The sequence below is a fragment of the Bubalus bubalis genome, chromosome 22 (genome assembly GCF_019923935.1).
Source record: "Bubalus bubalis isolate 160015118507 breed Murrah chromosome 22, NDDB_SH_1, whole genome shotgun sequence".
Lineage (NCBI taxonomy): Eukaryota > Metazoa > Chordata > Mammalia > Artiodactyla > Bovidae > Bubalus > Bubalus bubalis.
The window spans coordinates 32,353,447-32,371,067 of NC_059178.1; the positions used below are offsets into that span (position 1 = coordinate 32,353,447).

The 17,621-nt window shown below is 38.8% G+C and overlaps 1 protein-coding gene across 1 annotated transcript in view; it reads right to left on the bottom strand.

Moving 5' to 3' along the window:
* CHST9 (carbohydrate sulfotransferase 9) overlaps positions 1-17,621 on the bottom strand; it is a 291,401-nt gene that overhangs the window by 225,427 nt on the left and 48,353 nt on the right. The window lies entirely within an intron of this gene.

Below are 17,621 nucleotides of genomic sequence, written 5' to 3' on the forward strand. Positions count from 1 at the left end.
AGACAGACAGGTCATAGTGAAGAGTTCCTGCAAATCATGGTCCAATGGAGGAGACAATGGCAAACCACTCCATTATTCTTATTGCGAGAACCCCATGAACAGAATGAAAAGGCAAAAAAGATATTACACCTGAAAATGAGCCCCTTAGATCAGAAGGTGTCCCATATGTTACTGGGATGAGATGGTTAGATGGCATCACTGACTCAATGGACATGAATCTGAACAAACTCCAGGAGATAGCAGAGGACAGAGGAGCCTGGTGTGCTGCAGTCCATGGAGTTACAAAGGGTCAACTTAGCAACCCAACAACAACATCTCCACAGCCACAGGAAACCTTGAGTCTGTGCGTTTCAGACTGGGTCAGGCCAGTTGATACACTCTACTGTCATTTTTCACAGACCACCCCCTGCCCCCCAACCCCCACCCAGAATCCTCCCTCCTCCTTGCAGTCCTTGGCTGTCCATGACTCTCATGAACATTCCGAGAATACAAAGGCAGACAGATAGATGCCCTTATGAAGTCCTATGAGCCTTGAAAGCAAAAGTTGCTCAGTTGTGTCCAACTCTTTGCGACCCCATGGACTATACAGTCCATGGAATTCTCTAGGCCAGAATACTGGAGTGGGTAGCCTTTCCCTTCTCCAGCGGATCTTCCCAACCCAGGAATCGAACTTACAAAGGAGGTTTCTGGAAGGAATGGCAACACAATTGTTTGAAGTTGATGTAACGAATTACATAGTAGTGCTACTCACTGTCCACCCCCAAAATGTAACAACCCAAAGGGTCCTCAAAGTCAAAACTGCATAAATGAATATTTAAGAGTTCCAGATGCTAAAAATACACTTGAGATCTCATTCTCTTCTTAATCAGAAATTGCTTCGGGGAAGAAGGCTCTTTGCCTTCTGGAATCCAACATCAGCCAAGTTAACTTGGCATCTTGGCAAAAATCAAGGATAACCTGACTCTTGCCAATTGTAAACAGAGAGCATAGAATTTAAATGTAAGAGCTACAGAGGAGGAAAAAGCTGCCTACCTGTTGCTGTGAAATAAACAAGACTATTTAAATTTTATCAGATATTGCCTTAGTAGAATTTGAATATGGTCAGATTTTTTCTTTTTTTTCAAATGGACATCTGTCATTACAAACTCAATCATGTTAATGTGAAAATATTTCAGAAGAATGAGAAACAGAATTAAAACCTGTTAAACTTTTTCAATACTACTAGTTTTCCATTTAAGTGCATCACCATTTTCCCCATCTATTCTAGATTGCTCATAAGTCTCCACATTTCTACCAAATCTCACTTTTTGGAGATGGGATTTCAGATTGCAGTTATGTCATTTTCCCTAGCTCAGGGTTAGTGGAAATACCTTGAAGCCAAAGCAAACTCGGAGTCTCTACTTAATTTTCTGCCAGTAGTTCGGTGAATGGACTTCTGATTTCTGTTGATTATGGAATCGCTTCTGGGGATGGATCTAAAATGCAGCCACTGACCCTTAATGTCAATCATAAAATTCTGGGTCCAAAATTCAGTGGCAATTTCATTCTTCACAGTGTATTTCTGGTGGCATGATCATAAGCAGCCCGACTGCTTTATGGATTCAGCTCTCTCCTGAGCAAACTTAAAAGCTACTGCTACTGCTAAGTCACTTCAGTCGTGTCCAACCCTGTGCGACCCCATAGACGGCAGCCCACCAGGCTCCCCCGTCCCTGGGATTCTCCAGGCAAGAACACTGGAGTGGGTTGCCATTTCCTTCTCCAATGCATGAAAGTGAAAAGTGAAAGTGAAGTCGCTCAGTCATGTCCGACCCTCAGCGACCCCATGGACTGCAGCCTTCCAGGCTCCTCCATTCATGGGATTTTCCAGGCAAGAGTACTGGAGTGGGGGGCTTAGTAAAACCTCCATTGTTTTACTGAGTGTATAAGAGCTGTCACTCTTGTCTTCTACTAGATATTCTTTGGCCTTATTCATCTGAGGGCTTCCCTGATGGCTCAGATGGTAGAGAATCTACCCGAAATGAAGGAGACCCAGGTTTGATCCCTGGATCTGGAAGATCCCCTGGAGAAGGGAATGGCTACCCACTCCAGTATTCTGGCATGGAGAACCCCATGGACAGTGGAGCCTGGTGGGCTATAGCCCATGGGGTTGCAAAGAGTTGGACATGACTGAGCAACTAATGCTTTCACTTTTTATGCATCTGAAAAGAATTCTAAAACTGAATTTTGAAAGTTGAAAAGTAAGAGTTTCTTAATATGACTAAATACACCTTTCTTAGCTAATTATTTTGTGATGGGTCACGTAATCAACAGAAACCATGGAGACTATCTTATGATAAAAATCATTTGTACCTTAAAGTAATATTTTATAGTACAAGAAATGCAAGATTGTGTGAGCCTAGTTTATATGAGCTCATAATTCATAATAAATTGGTATAAAAGTAATCTGAAAGCTGTTCCCAGGACCATGAAACAGATAAATTTTCATGTCTATTGTTTTTCATTTGCAAACAACTATTAATTGTCACTTTACCCACACAGCACATAATAAGCATTCTGGAATTCTACATTTATCACTGTGATGTTTTTATTAAGAGTATGTTAAGGCATTTCCACACATACTCGACCACAGCATGCAAAGCTGGATATTTCGCCTCTGTTAGTGTTCCTACTCTGACTAGATCAGAACCAGTTTTTTTTTTTTTTAATTTTATTTTATTTTTAAACTTTACATATTGTATTGGTTTTGCCAAATATCGAAATGAATCCGCCACAGGTATACATGTGTTCCCCATCCTGAACCCTCCTCCCTCCTCCCTCCCCATACCATCCCTCTGGGTCGTCCCAGTGCACCAGCCCCAAGCATCCAGTATCGTGCATCGAACCTTGTCTGGCGACTCATTTCATATATGATATTATACGTATTTCAATGCCATTCTCCCTAATCATCCCACCCTCTCCCTCTCCCTCTCCCACAGAGTCCAAAAGACTGTTCTATACATCAGTGTCTCTTTTGCTGTCTCGTACACAGGGTTATTGTTACCATCTTTCTAAATTCCATATATATGCGTTAGTATACTGTATTGGTGTTTTTCTTTCTGGCTTACTTCACTCTGTATAATAGGCTCCAGTTTCATCCACCTCATTAGAACTGATTCAAATGTTTTCTTTTTAATGGCTGAGTAATACTCCATTGTGTATATGTACCACAGCTTTCTTATCCATTCGTCTGCTGATGGACATCTAGGTTGCTTCCATGTCCTGGCTATTATAAACAGTGCTGTGATGAACATTGGGGTACACGTGTCTCTTTCCCTTCTGGTTTCCTCAGTGTGTATGCCCAGCAGTGGGATTGCTGGATCATAAGGCAGTTCTATTCCCAGTTTTTTAAGGAATCTCCACACTGTTCTCCATAGTGGCTGGACTAGTTTGCATTCCCACCAACAGTGTAAGAGGGTTCTCTTTTCTCCACACCCTCTCCAGCATTTATTGCTTGTAGACTTTTGGATTGCAGCCATTCTGACTGGCGTGAAATGGTACATCATAGTGGTTTTGATTTGCATTTCTCTGATAATGAGTGATGTTGAGCATCTTTTCATGTGTTTGTTAGCCATCTGTATGTCTTCTTTGGAGAAATGTCTATTTAGTTCTTTGGCACATTTTTTGATTGGGTCATTTATTTTTCTGGAATTGAGCTGTAGGAGTTGCTTGTATATTTTTGAGATTAGTTGTTTGTCAGTTGCTTCATTTGCTATTATTTTCTCCCATTCTGAAGGCTGTCTTTTCACCTTGCTTATAGTTTCCTTTGTTGTGCAGAACCATTTTTTTTTTTTAATTTTATTTTATTTTTAAACTTTACATAACTGTATTAGATTTGCCAAATATCAAAATGAATCCGCCACAGGTACATGTGTTCCCCATTCTGAACCCTCCTCCCTCCTCCCTCCCCATTCCATCCCTCTGGGTCGTCCCAGTGCACCAGCCCTAAGCATCCAGTATCGTGCATCGAACCTGGACTGGCATCTCATTTCATACATGATATTTTACATGTTTCAATGCCATTCTCCCAAATCTTCCCACCCTCTCCCTCTCCCACAGAGTCCATAAGACTGTTCTATACATCAGTGTCTCTTTTGCTGTCTCGTACACAGGGTTATTGTTACCATCTTTCTAAATTCCATATATATGCGTTAGTATACTGTATTGGTGTTTTTCTTTCTGGCTTACTTCACTCTGTATAATAGGCTCCAGTTTCATCCACCTCATTAGAACTGATTCAAATGTATTCTTTTTAATGGCTGAATAATACTCCATTGTGTATATGTACCACAGCTTTCTTATCCATTCATCTGCTGATGGACATCTAGGTTGCTTCCAGGTCCTGGCTATTATAAACAGTGCTGCGATGAACATTGGGGTACTCGTGTCTCTTTCCCTTCTGGTTTTCTCAGTGTGTATGCCCAGCAGTGGGATTGCTGGATCATAAGGCATGTCTATTTCCAGTTTTTTAAGGAATCTCCACACTGTTCTCCATAGTGGCTGTACTAGTTTGCATTCCCACCAACAGTGTAAGAGGGTTCCCTTTTCTCCACACCCTCTCCAGCATTTATTACTTGTAGACTTTTGGATCGCAGCCATTCTGACTGGTGTGAAATGGTACATCATAGTGGTTTTGATTTGCATTTCTCTGATAATGAGTGATGTTGAGCATCTTTTCATGTGTTTGTTAGCCATCTGTATGTCTTCTTTGGAGAAATGTCTATTTAGTTCTTTGGCCCATTTTTTGATTGGGTCATTTATTTTTCTGGAGTTGAGCTGTAGGAGTTGCTTGTATATCCTCGAGATTAGTTGTTTGTCAGTTGCTTCATTTGCTATTATCTTCTCCCATTCTGAAGGCTGTCTTTTCACCTTGCTAATAGTTTCCTTTGATGTGCAGAAGCTTTTAAGGTTAATTAGGTCCCATTTGTTTATTTTTGCTTTTATTTCCAATATTCTGGGAGGTGGGTCATAGAGGATCCTGCTGTGATGTATGTCAGAGAGTGTTTTGCCTATGTTCTCCTCTAGGAGTTTTATAGTTTCTGGTCTTACGTTTAGATCTTTAATCCATTTTGAGTTTATTTTTGTGTATGGTGTTAGAAAGTGTTCTAGTTTCATTCTTTTACAAGTGGTTGACCGGAGTTCCCAGCACCACTTGTTAAAGAGATTGTCTTTAATCCATTGTATATTCTTGCCTCCTTTGTCGAAGATAAGGTGTCCATATGTGCGTGGATTTATCTCTGGGCTTTCTATTTTGTTCCATTGATCTATATTTCTGTCTTTGTGCCAGTACCATACTGTCTTGATAACTGTGGCTTTGTAGTAGAGCCTGAAGTCAGGTAGGTTGATTCCTCCAGTTTCATTCTTCTTTCTCAAGATCGCTTTGGCTATTCGAGGTTTTTTGTTTTTCCATACAAATTGTGAAATTATTTGTTCTAGCTCTGTGAAGAATGCTGTTGGTAGCTTGATAGGGATTGCATTGAATCTATAGATTGCTTTGGGTAGTATACTCATTTTCACTATATTGATTCTTCCAATCCATGAACATGGTATATTTCTCCATCTGTTAGTGTCCTCTTTGATTTCTTTCACCAGTGTTTTATAGTTTTCTATATATAGGTCTTTAGATTCTTTAGGTAGATATATTCCTAAGTATTTTATTCTTTCCGTTGCAATGGTGAATGGAATTGTTTCCTTAATTTCTCTTTCTGTTTTCTCATTATTAGTGTATAGGAATGCAAGGGATTTCTGGGTGTTGATTTTATATCCTGCAACTTTACTATAGTCATTGATTAGTTCTAGTAATTTTCTGGTGGAGTCTTTAGGGTTTTCTATGTAGAGGATCATGTCATCTGCAAACAGTGAGAGCTTTACTTCTTCTTTTCCAATTTGGATTCCTTTTATTTCTTTTTCTGCTCTTTTTGATGTCAATTTCTAGCCATCTCAATTTTTTAAAAATTAATGAGGAAAATTCTCTCCCATCAAGAATCGTTACTAAATATGTAGCCAGCTGCCGCCTACAGAACAGTAAAATATCACCTTCAAAGAAGAAAAATGCAACTGGGCAGGGTGTATTTTGTTCTATCTCTAAGATGGTCCTAACAAACAAGAAACTTCCCAAGATGCTGGCTGTCAATGTCACTGGTGGCAACGCTGCCTGCACAGTCTTCTTTACTTTTTTTAAAACTTTTAATTTTATATTGGAGTATAGCCGATTTACAATGTGGTGACAGTTTCAGGCAGACAGTAAAGAGACTCACTTAGCCATACATATATACATGTACCCATTTTTCCCTAAACTCCCCTCTCATTATGGTAATATCTAGAGCAACCAAGCTCACAAACACAGCTAGAAGGTTGTGGCCACACCAAAGATAGGTTGATAAACTGTGAGTCCTGCAGAAACTGTTAGCTCTCTTGTCTCTGGAATCTCGCCCCCAATTCTTCCCATTGAGCTCTTTCCTGGGGTCTCTTGTGTTCCAGGCACAATGGGTCCTGACCCTCAATGAGGCTGCCAATTGGGGAGACAGGCATGGAAGCAAATGTTTACAACTCAGGCTGAGTCAAGCCATGGGAAATGAAGATAAAAGCTTGAGAATAGGAAGTGGGCACTAGTGATGAGTTCTGTCTGCTGCATTAGCACAGAACCATTTACTTTCAATCCTATATGTATATATAAAACTCAATATAAAAGGACAGAAGCTGCTTAGAGGGTTTCAGCTTCTGAGCTGGTACTAATGGTAAAGAATCCTCCTGCCAATGCAAGAGACATGAGAGATACAGGTTTGGTTCCTGGATCTGGAAGATCCCCTGGAGGAGGGCATGGGAACCCACTGCAGTATTCTTGCCTGAAGAATCCCCTGAACACAGGAGCTTGGTGGGCTATGGCCCATAAGGTTGCAAAGAGCTGGACACGACTGAAGCAACTTAGCACTTAACAAGCAGCATGAAATGGGACCCTCCTATAAATTAGTGGAGCATTAGTGAATATTACAAATGCAAAGCCTAACTTTGTGAACCCCAATGTAATGAGAAAGTTTGGAAAAGCCACTGAAGTAGTCAGAAGAAAGAAGTCTTATCTGAAATTTTCTTTCGTGATGACAGTAAAGCCTTCCCAAAGTACAGCTGTCTTTAACCCCCATTCTGGGGTAGCTTCGAGCCTCTTTCCAAGGAGACTGCCCAACAGAATCTTCTATTCTTTAATACCGAAGACCCCACCACTCCCACCCTCACCCCACTCCTCACCCCAGTTTTGGTTAAACTGATACATAAACCTCCGGTGGTGGTGGTGGTATAGTTGCTAAGTCATGTACAACTCTTGCGACCCCATGGACTGTAGCTTGCCAGGCTCCTCTGTCCATGGGATTTCCTAGGCAAGAATACTGTAGTGGGTTGCCATTTCCTTCTCTAGATAGATAAACCTCTACCTCTGGCTAATCTGCTAATTACTCACTACTGAGTACTCCCACTCACATAATAAACTTTTTTCCTATTTAAGAAAAAAAACCAAAAAACCTCAGTATAAGTTTTGGCAATCTGTGACTCAGGGAAACAGAACACTTAGTGAAAAATAAGGTTCTTCTTTTATTTAAAACACTCCATGTTTTCTTTTCACATTTTATTCCTCTTTAATCTGTGATGATCTGGATATCATGAAATTTCCTATCAAATCTCTTGGATGCTTGATTTATTCTTGAAAGGTATGTTCCCAGAGACCTTGGTTCTGTACTCTTGAACTTTCTTTTGAAGTCTGTGGCTTTTACAACAGTCAGTTCTTCTCTGTGCAGATTTTTTAACTGGAGAACAGAAAACTGTATCTTTCTCTCTCTCTTCATAGACTATGTACGTATAAACTATATATATATGAACAGAACATATCTATATGTTCCTGGCGATGCATCTGGTTGCTAGACTTCGAGATTGGGTTTGAGGATTGCTGTGTTCAAGCCGCTTTAGGAAACAAACCAAACACGCGAAGCGTCCTGAATCCTCTTCTATCTCAAGGGGAAGAGGAAGAGTACTGGGCAAAAAATAGGAAGTTATCAGGCATCATGTTTTAGTGCCAGGTCTGTTGCTTCCTGACTATGCAAATGTAAGCCTCTTGGTTGCTCCTCTGTAAACGGAGGAAGCTGGGACTAGATGATGCTTTGGTTTTTGAAATTTCTTTTTATGAGGAAAACTAGACAGTCTGAACTAGGTGGTATTACATACTGAACCAATAACCCTAACAGGAGCTGACTTGCCTATCACCATGACTTATTTGGTGAGTGAGGTCTTTGCACCTATACTCAAAGTCCACACTAATGACTGGTAGTTATTTGAATTGATTGTCAGTGAACTGCTAATCACCCTGTTGGTATTTACCAATAAAGCAAGCAGCCCTGTACCTGCAGGTTCTATGTTTTATATTTGTATCTTTCCATTCAGAATTCTGAATGGAAATCTGTGTGCTCAACTAAAATTTCTATATCTATTTAATGTACTAGGAGTATCATTAAACATCTGTAGTGTTTTCAGAAGTCCTAATTTTGATTTGCAAAAGCTGAAAAGAAGATATAAAGTAACAGAATCTTAAAGATGATATTATGTGAACAGAGGAACCTGGTAGGCCACAGTCCATGGGGTCAAGAGTCAGACATAACTTAGTGACTAAACCACCAACCACCCAGCCACCTGTAATTTGCTTCTCCCTGTGGACTTTTTCTTAACTCTCTATCCCGCCTTCTGAGTCTCCTGTCTTCCTGCAAGCTGCCTCATGCATTTGCCCCATATCCCAGAAGCCACACTACTAGAAATTAAGAAGTAATTGTCAGAATTGCTTAAAATCTGCAGAATTTGAATAATACTCAGTGGCCAAGGTTTGCTACAGAGTTGATCCAATCAAAGTAGATTTTTATAAAATCTAGTAATGATAGCTGGGAGAATAAGAATACACATGGAATTTAGAGGGTGCTGGGGGTATACAACAAAGTGAAAATTGACATCAGAATCTGAAAGTGGGTGACAGGCAGGTGAATGAACATCAGTGACCAACATACAAGTTCCCTGCCGTTGGGAACAGAGGTGGAACATATGTAAATATATAAAAGGAATGCTTACAGATAGAATAAGTGTCATGAAATAAGTTTTAAGAAGTAATAAACAGGTACTGGGAGATATACCATCAGAGTATACCAACTTTATATAGGATGTTGAGAGAAGGTGATATTTAAGCTATACTGTGAAGGATAAGGAAAAGCCAGTAATGGAAACAGGGAAGGAAAACATGTTCTAGGAAGAGAGAAGAGCTAACTCAAAGGCCCTGAGACAGGAAAAATCACATAAAAGGAGGACGGGATATGGAGGTGTCCAGAGGGGAGCTGTGGGAGCAGATATTCATTTGATTTTAAAAATGGTTGCCGCTCTCATCAAAATCAGAGGAAGTGACTCAAACAAGTGACTTTTAAAAGAAACGAGATTTTATTTTCCCGAGGATATGATTGACAGTAAGCATAATGTCTTTCCAAGTTATAAGTGGCTTTGCTTCAGGTCAGGTATAAAAAGATCCCCTGAGAGAAAATAAAATTTCAAAACAGCAACATCAAAATGAGGAAGAACAGCCTGATTCTGAAGGAAGAGAATATACTTTCTCATCAGAGAGGTGCAAGAGAAAAGAATTATGCCAATCTAGTCTAAAAGTCTTCACTTTGACTTTCCACTTTCATGCATTGGAGAAGGAAATGGCAACCCACTCCAGTATTCTTGCCTGGAGAATCCCAGGGACAGGGGAGCCTGGTGGGCTGCCGTCTCTGGGGTCGCACAGAGTCAGACACGACTGAAGCGACTTAGCAGCAGTAGCAGCAGTCTAAAAGTAAAACTTTATATGCCACAAAATATATTTAGTTTGAAAAAAAGCAATACAGAATCTTGTTAGAAATATCAAAGCATAGAGGCCAGTTTGCCTATAAGGTCCTGCATCAATTAACTGTCTGAGAAAAAAGAATAAGATGGCTTTACTTTGTCTAAAATCAGAAGCTTATAGCTACTAACTATAAAGTTTTCATACCAACAAAGGAGTGTTAAAATATAACCTGGGTCTACTGATGTTAACTGTACTTTTGCAAAACAAAAAATTAAAAGTAGCCATACACACATGGAAGATTTGAGTAAAATCTTGGCTTACAGAAAGGTCACATCATTGACCAAAATGAACATATACTTTAGACCAATCATGTTCAAGATTGGAGTCTTACAGAGCCTGAATTGGTGGTAATGAGTTTTGCAAAGGTGAGATTATAGCTATGTGATTCTTTTATATGCTGCTGCTGCTAAGTCACTTCAGTCATGTCCGACTCTGTGCGACCCCAGAGATGGCAGCCCACCAGGCTTCCCCATCCCTGGGATTCTCCAGGCAAGAACACTGGAGTGGGTTGCCATTTCCTTCTCCAATGCATGAAAGTGAAAAGTGAAAGTGAAGTCACTCAGTTGTGGCTGACTCCTAGCGATTCCATGGACTGCAGCCCACCAGGCTCCTCCATCCATGGGATTTGCCAGGCAAGAGTACTGGAGTGGGGTGCCATTGCCTTCTCTGTTTTATATGCTAGGTATGATAATTTATAGCTAAACAATTGACCTTACATGTTAATGCTGAATTTTCAACTAAATTCAGATATCAGTATTTAGTGTAAATCAGAAAGAAACTAGTAGAAAAAAATGTCATTAAAGGTATGAAAGTCAAACAAGTTTTTGTTTAAGGTAAACATTTAAAAATATTATCAATTAAGAGCTAAAACATTATTGGTCCTGCCAAAAACAAACAATCTTGAAAAGAAAGCTGGAACAAAACTATATTACAAGGTTATAGTGAGTAAAACAGTATAGTACTAGCATAAAAATAGACACATAGATGAAAGAAACAGAGTAGAGAGCTCAGAAATAAACACCCAGATAAACGGTCAATTTACGACAAAGGGTCTGAGACTATACAATGGGGAGAGGACAGTCTCTTCAATACATGGTGTTGGGGAAACTGGTCAGTGACAAGCAAAAGAATGAAGCTGGACCATTATTTTACACCATACACAAAAATTTACTCAAATGGATGAAAGACTTGAACACAACACCTGAAATCGTAAAACTCTTGGATGAAAACATAAGCTGTAAGGTCTCTGACCTTGTAGATAATTTTTTGAGTCTGTCTCCAAAAGCAAAAACAAACAGGTTGAACTACATCAAACTAAAAAGCTTTAGCATGGCAAAAGAAACCATCAACAAAATCAAAAGGAAACCTACTGAACAGAAGGAAATATTTGTAAACCAAAACCCAAATATATAAACAACTCATACAACTCAATAAAACCCCAAACAATCTGATTTTTTAAAAAATAGAAAATCTGAATAAGTATTTTTCCAAAGAAGACATGCAGATGGCCAAAGGGGCATGAAAAGGGGCTCTGTGTCCTTCATCATCAGGAAAATGCAAATCAACACCACAATGAGATATTACTTCACACTTGTTATAATGGCTATCATCAAGAAGACTAGAAATAAGTGTTGGTGAGGATGTGGAGAAAAGGAAACCCTCATGTAACTGCTGGTGGGAATGTAAATTGGTGCAGTCACTTTTGGTAAACAGTTAGGAAGGTTCCTCAAAAAATTAAAAATAGGACTACCATATGATCCCATGTTTCTACTTCTGGGTTTTTATCTGAAGAAAATGAAAACACTAACTTGAAAAGATATATGAACTCCTATGTGAGTCTCAGTGAACTCCAGGAGTTGGTGATGGACAGGGAGGCCTGGTGTGCTGCGATTCATGGGCTTGCAAAGAGTCGGACACGACTGAGCGACTGATCTGATCTGATGTTCATTGCAGCACTGTTTACTGTCCCAAAGTCATAGAAACTCGTATTTATTGGCATATATTTTTTTAGGTTTCACATATATTCAAAAACCATCACAAAGCAAGAAACATGCATTCTATAATCATTTCGACACCAAAACCCAGAGGAAAATATAAACTAGGCTGTATCAGCCTTTAAATCTCTATGGTCGGATCAAACGTTCAAGTAGTTTCAGAGTGGTTTCTTTCAATTAATTTGTTCTAGTGCTTTCACAAGCAAGTACATAAAAATGTGGAAGAGAATCAAAATGTACAAAACACAGATATAAATGATTCCAAGGCCTTAATGAATCCAGGAGAGAAAGATTGCTCATAGCTTTGGTTTTGTTTTCATATTACAGATAGGGACTTGTAGGATGGCTTTGAAAACCATCTTGAAATTATATGAAATCAGTTAAATTTTATTAACTCTACTAATTTCAGACTCAGATTTTTTTTTTCCCTCTAAGTGTAATGCAAAGCTGATGACAGCTCATCGGTGGTATCCAATGTATTTCCTTTGTCAAGGTGAAGAAATGTTGGTTTACAGAAAGAAATTGAATGTAATTTTAAGCAATTTACTTTTAAAGATGAACACAACTATTTAGCAGAGGAGATTTTAAGTAAATTCAAAATAACAGCTGAATGGCTGTATGTCAAAGACTAAGATATATGTTTTTTATGGGTGTCCAAGAGACAGAAACTATTTCTTTTGTATTCAGCCTATGTTTTTCCTATATGGTATATTTTGCAAAAAAAAAAAAACAAAAAAGACAAAAAAAAAAACATCCCACACAGCATGATTATTTTTCTACCTTTTATAAAAGATAGAGCCTGTTTATTCATTTAGTAGATACAGAAATTTGGTCTATAATTGAACTCCTAGTACTCTCGCCTGGAAAATCCCATGAATGGAGGAGCCTGGTGGGCTGCCGTCTATGGGGTCGCACAGAGTCGGACACGACTGAAGCGACTTAGCAGCATACAATGGAATAGGCTTCCCTCATAGCTCATTCAGTAAAGAATCCACCTTCAACGCAGGAGACCCCGGTTTGATTCCTGGGTGAGGAAGATCCCCTGGAGAAGGAAATCACAACCCACTCCAGTATTCTTACCTGGAGAATCCCATGGACAGAGGAGCCTGGTGGGCTACAGTTCATGGGATTGCAAAGTTGGACACGATTTAGCAACTAAAGCACCACCATACAACACTTTGGGCACCTGATGCGAAGAGCTGACCCACTGGAAAAGACCCCTGATTCTGGGAAAGATTGAGGGCAAGAGGAGAAGGGCGTGATGGGATGAGATGGTTAGATGCCATCCCTGACTTAATGGACATGAGTCTGAGGAAACTCAGGGAGACAGTGAAGGAAGCCTGACGTGCTGCAGTCCATGGGGTCACAAAGAGTCAGACACGACTTAACAACAGCAAACAACTGATAAGTGAGAGCTGGGAGAAGAACGTTCCAGATCTGAGACTTGGTTTGGCAAAGAAATTGTGATGAAGCCGGAAACACTGGCCAGGGAATTAAGGTGAGGCTGTGGAGCAGGAGTTGGCCCCACCCATGGCTTTGCAAGCTCCAGGAAGAAGTTTTCGCTAAAGGGACTGAGCTATCACTGAAAAGTTTTAAACACGGGAGTGTCATCATCAGATTTATACATTTAAAAAACAGGTCGTGAGGATCAAAGGTTGATCTTTAAATTGTTTCTAAAGCTGGGATTCTGATTCTGCAATGACGGGGTCCTTCACTCTCTCTTATTACACATACAAAACAATTATGCACCACACCTTTTGTTACTTGTTGTGTTTAGCAGTAACAGTCTACCTAGAGAAAGAGCATCAGATTGCAAAACAGTCTACCTAGAGAAAGAGCACCAGATTGTAAATTTCAACAGCGGTTGGGGGGTAAAAAATAAGCCATTGTTGTGATTTCTCCTGAAATGGCCCTCCTGGCTATTGCACCTTACACTGGCATGTATCCTTTCGGATCTGGTCCTCTGCTGACCCTGCTCCTAATTTGACACTGCTCCTTCTAAGACTTTTATCTGCTCAGCAGTTCCATTACTGACAATTGATTGGGCTCTTTCTCCTGGTCCTAACTCATTACCTTGCCTCATAAAGAAGGACCAGACTCCTTCCTGTCAAAATGAACTGTCCTTTTGTACCAAAGCCTTGGCCTGGACTCAAGACCATTTTCTCCCTTACAATCCAAGAGACTATAGTCTCCTTGAGAACAGGGGTTATATCTGCTTCTCAATTACATCTCCTGTTTTCATCACAGGGCTTGGCACCTCCCATTGTTACATCTTCAATAAACGCTGTTGAATGAATGAATGCCCTGACCTTGGGCAGCCTGTACCGATCTGACATCGCCCTGGACCAGAATTCTCCTGTCTGCCACTCATCACTCTCCTTCCAGTGTCTACATTGTGAAGCATGATGGCTCTGTGCCAGTTAGACTCTCCCAACTATTTTAACCAGAGCTGAAACTGAGCCTTTTTTCTTATCTTAATCATTTAAGGCACAAGCTTGGGATTGTTTTCCTCAATCGTGGCTAAGTCTTAACTTGGATAACTCAGGAAAAAAAAAAAAAAAACAAGTCTGCAGATGCTCTGCATCATTGCCAGGATATTAGCAGTAATAAAGTTCATATCCATTGGCCTCACTGCTTGCCAGGCACCATGCTAACTGCTTTGTAGACATTGTCTCCTTTGATCCTCACTGCAGCCCTACAGGGAAAAGATTATTACCCCCATTTTACAGATGAGAAAATCAAGGCTAGAGTCACAGAGCCAACAAGGAGATCTGAGATTTTCAAGATTCCTCTGAATGTAAAACTTGTAGTCTTTAACAGTTAGGGGAAAAATGTACAAAATAAAACTGATAATAATACATCCACATACTGAAAATTAACACAGAGAAATGCATAAATTAATTGATAATGGTACTGAAAAATGGATGCTTATATGAAACTCTTTGTTGTATAATTGGATAGATTCTAATTTCTCTGTCACACATTTTCCCTCTTTGCCTCCAAAATATCTGTCTATTCATAATCTTCTATTAGTACATAGAGCACATTTGAGATTTTTTTCATAATCTTCAAGCATTTTATTTTAATAAGAAGCAGCCCAGGAAAACTAGGAAGGCAAGAAAACAGTCATATCTTACCAGATTTTAAAAGCCTCAAAAGAAAAAGTGTATGAAAAGAACCTAAGAGCTCTTATGGTACAACTGAAATGTACATGAGATCAAACCATCCAGAGCTTTAAAATCTGCTCTACTTACAGAGGAGCAGACATCTTCCAAAGTGCTGTGAGTGACAGTTCTGAAGTGTCCAAAACTCAGATTTCTCTTTACCATCAAAGCACACATTCAGGTATTTTCTGACTTAAAGAGACTGCCTTAAAAATATGAGTGATCTTCCTCTCAAACCAGGGCTCTGTAAGAACTTAGAGGGGTGGGAAGGGGTGGGGGATGAGAGAGAGGTTTCAGGAGGGAGGGGATATATGTCTACCTATGACTGATTCATGTTGATGTATGGCAGAAACTAATGCAATACTGTAAAGCAATTATCCTTCAATTAAAAAGAAATAAATTTTTTTTAAAAATGTGTGCTGTTCCTGATGTTATCTGAAACAAATATAAAATACACAGCGAACTGTCTACCTAGAAAACTACAGAATTATAACCTAGGGACTAGCCTAGTGTAAGGCAAAACTCCAGATGAAGTCTTACTGAAGAATAATAAAACATTTCTTCAGTAAAATAGTTATCTAAAGGAATCCTGGTTCTAATGTTCATACTCACTGTCATGAGTAGATTGTGAAATATTACATAATTCACTTGGGATATATTGAAAATAAGAGAAAGTACTTCTAGCAAATCACAAGCAAAATTTAAGAGAATAAATGGGAAATGTTTTAGCAGCTTATCTTCACTGGGGACACTAATTTCCCAACTTGAAAAATTTATGAAGTCAAGAAAAATTTTAAAAATTTTAAAAAGAATCTGACTTGTAGACGAGAGTGCCCTCTATGAACTTATAAATATAGCTTAGATTTACCAAGTCAGTGATTTTAAAACATAGTATCAGTGATGTATTATATATATGTTTATCTTTTCTGGTTTTTTTTTTTTTTTTTGATTAGGAGGTTCTTTTAGGACTTAAAAGGCAAAGGAGAACCTGGGCATGGATCATACTTTGAAGATGCTTAGCTCTGTATCCATGGACATGTCACTTAAAAGTTTCAGTTTAAAGTCTCAGCTCCTTCATCTGTGCTCTAGGGGGTAATATTATTCACTTTTTCACATTCACAGAGGCAGTGTGTAGGGTAGAGGCATGGATTTTGGAGAGGTACAACCTGGGTTTGAATCCTAGCTTTTCCTTTGCATCTCAGCCTACACATGTGGGGCCTTGAATATCTGCCTGAGCCTTAGCTTCCTCATTTACAAACTTAGAATATCATGTCCAGTGAGATATCAATAGGATAAGGGAAAACATCTAGCACATACTAAGTTTTCAATAAATTGTAGCTATTGATGTTCCTGGATAAGTTTTGTAAATTGCATTGTATATGTCATGTTATTATACAATTAGACTGTTTTTTTCAGATGTTAGGTAGATTCTTACTGACAGACTAAATCATAACATTTCTCCATTAATCTGTATATATGAATATATTTTCTTTTACGAATTGGAGCTTTGTTGTGACACTTATCTCGAGAAATTCATTATGAGACTATGATATTAACAAACCTCCTAATAATGAAATTGCTGCTTCTTCCTCCATTGCTGCATTCCAGTCTACAGTCAGCAATGAGTTTTAATTCACTCATTCAACAAACACCTACTGAAGGCTTACTATGTGACAAGATCTATGCTAGGAATTATATTGCCAAAGGAATTAGCCTATTTATTTTATCACAGATGGTTTCATTCAATATTGTTTAAGTTATTATGATAAAATATTGCAGTAATATAGAAAACAGAAATATTATAATGTCTACAGTGGGAATTAAAAATAAGTTTTGACAATATGTTACATGTTCTCTAGAAAATAATCACATGCAAACTCTTTTCACAAGAGTTACCATAGAAATAAATAATTTCAAAGTGTCTATGAGGCCAAACCAAGGAAAGGAATTTTAAAATGGAAACACTTTTACAATTACCATTATTTATGACTTAGTATGGAGTTATCTTTCAGAGCAGATTCTTAAGGGCTTTATATCTAGAATGATTTTCAAATGAGCCACAATTGGAAACAATGAAGGAATTGTTCTGCTTTTACTGTCTTTTTCTTAACTGTCATAGGCCATAGGCTATTTCTACCAATGGAGAACAACCAAATTTCACAACACCTACGTGTATATATTTCTATGGTGTTCTAAAACATTTCCTTGCATCATTATAAACATAATCCACTGTAACAGTAATGGAGTGCCTCCAAAGTGTAGCAAATTACAAACTGAATAATCAATGTATTAATACAAAATGAGTATAGTACTAGCAATCAACTATGGCTTGTGGACCAAATGTGGCCTACCACCTGGTTTTATAAATAAAGTTTTATTGGAACCAAGCCTGATCCATTTGTTTACATAACACTATTTGGCTGCTTTTGTGATCTACTGGTTGCAGATAGAGACAACTGTAGTTGTGATAGAGACAATATAGCCTGCAAAACCTAAAATACTTTCTATATTTTTACTGAAAAGGTTTGC